Genomic DNA, 2,572 nt, shown 5'->3' with positions numbered 1-2,572 from the left:
CAGTAAAATATCTGATGTCAAACAAGCCAGCGTCGAATCAGCGGCGCGAGTTAGGTAGCGCCAAAACAGCTGTGTCAAAAACGTCTCATACTCGTTGGAGATGCGCAGGAGTGAGTGGCCTGAAATATATAGAGAGTGAAAGACAAAGAAAGAGAAAGAGAAAGAGTTGAAAGCAAGAATGGGTGAGAGAAAGATAATGAGAAACAAGTGAGAGAGAGAGGTTGGGGGGGGAGTTTGAGCAAGAGAAACACAGTGAGAGAGGAAAGACAAAACGAGAGAAAGATTGTGTGAGGTACAGATAAAGAAATACAAAACCGTTACGATAAAAAGAATATGATTTGTTAGAAAAGAAAATCACAATAAAATTATGAAGGAACTGTGCGACAATTGACGGAAATGACGATAAAACAGACGTGTCTGTATTTGTGAAGGTTTGTATTTGCAAATGGAAAAAACGTACTCAATACGCGATGTAGAGTAAGTGAAACTTCTTTAATCATAACTAAAATTATCTATCTATGATAGAAGTGATGAAGGAATTTTACAGAGCTGCCAACAGTTTTACCTACTCAGACTTTTTAGCATTTTATCTCAACATTCAAAATCTTGCTAAGTTATAACCTGTCTCTTTTAATTTTTAGCAGAATCTCCACCCATTTTTTTCCTGATGCCCTGCAGTCATTTAATATGTTATATATCGTGACAGTCAGGGGTGGGCTTTCAATAATTTATCTTCTCTTTTATATATGTGTAGTGAGAGTGTACATGTTTGTGTCTATTTTATGTGTGTGTTTGTGTGTTCGCGCACACGCCTGTGTGTATACATTATATACATATATATACATGAATGTATGTAAAGTTGCGCATGTATGCATGTATATGATATATGTATGTATCTATCAACCTATGTATGTATATATATACGTGTGTGTGTGTGTGTGTGTGTGTGTGTGTGTGTGTGTATGTATATATACGTGTGTGTGTGTGTGTGTGTGTAGGTCGATATGGGAGGTTCGTTAACTTGATTTCAAGCATAGCCACTTTCACATTGCAGACTTATGACTGCAATAGTTTTGATAGCTTCTCTACCATGTGGCTGTCAGATGAATACCGAACCCCTATTATGTTTCGTTTCTTGTAACAACTAAAGCAAACTATTTTGTCAAGAATCACCCCAGCAACAGTTCCGCCCTTGTGCACTCGTCCAAAATCAAATTTCAACCCGGCTGTAGACGAACACAGCTTCGTTTATAGATAGCAGCAGTACTCTGCCGGGGCCGTTGTTACCATATACATATAAGCATTTCATGTTAGTATCCGGTATGTGATTTTTGTGAATTACAAATCCGACTTTTGAAAGTCTAATGCGACTGCAGACTGCATGAAAGAGATTATCTAGTTATAGGACGCCATTTGCTCCTGTTCAGCGGAGATTTTTTGCAATGAAGTTATTTTGTGACATGAAATTTCTTTTTTGATTTGTGCAGCGGCCACTTACCGAGAATAAATCCTCCATAAAGCAATTGCTTCGGAAGCTGGAAGTCACATCAATGAATGATATAATTATACCCCATTGGTATATGGTTCTTGATGAGGTGAACTTCTATACTGAAACAACCCGCCTTTTCCAGCTCTTCCAGTTGTAGTTTAATATACGCCTTAAACACTTTTGGTGAAATCTTTGAGCGTTTTGATGTGTCGTCGATATGATGCCCATAACCTAAATAAGTATAAAAGAGATGTGATGGCTGAAACATCAGAAATGCAAAGCTTGGAGCAAGCTTCAAATCTTTATCTGATCAAACTCGTTTTTCCAGCATCCCAAACATAATTGAAAGCTTCTCAATCTTCAAGATTAGTGGCTAGGGTGTTGGACTCATGATCGTAAGATTGTGGTTTCGATTCCTGGACCGGGTGACGCGTTGGTCTGTTTGGATGATGTGACTGTGATTGTTTTCGGTTAGGCATAATCTATAACAGCGTTTCTCAACCTGATCATTTCGTGTCCTATTTCGATTGGAGCCTCCAGCTGTAGGATGATTTCACCCCCTCCTGTCAGAAAATGGCTTCAGGAGTTGTGAAGAAAGAATTTGTACGTAGTCAGTTTGTGAGAGCTATTGTATTGGACGTCTGTCTAATCATTAAAACATTTATTTAATTATGAACATAGAAAGAAATTATACATTGATCCCAATTTTTGTAAGCAGTTGTATCCGTAAAAAATTTATTTGCAGAGAGCAGTAATTGAAAGATATATGAAATGGAAGTGCGTGTGTGTGTGTGGTGTATGTGAGAGAGAAAGAGGGTAATAAAGAGAGATAGAGTGAGTGAGTGAATTTGTGTGTCATTGACTTGAAAAACAATTTATATTATAGAAATTGATACATACTTGTTGAAGATTAAGATGTATGTAAGAGCTATTGTTTTCGACGCGTGTATAATCATAGAGAAACTGAAAAACATGAAATGTCCGTTTGTGTGTGTATTTTTGGCGGGATTTTTGCATTTAACAGGAGTTGGTTTGTGTTTTATCTCTCGATCAATGGCTGGACAAGTGAAAAGGAAAGGCGAT

Source organism: Octopus bimaculoides, chromosome 8 (genome assembly GCF_001194135.2).
Source record: "Octopus bimaculoides isolate UCB-OBI-ISO-001 chromosome 8, ASM119413v2, whole genome shotgun sequence".
NCBI classification, from domain to species: Eukaryota; Metazoa; Mollusca; class Cephalopoda; order Octopoda; family Octopodidae; genus Octopus; species Octopus bimaculoides.
This window is presented reverse-complemented; position numbering follows the sequence as displayed.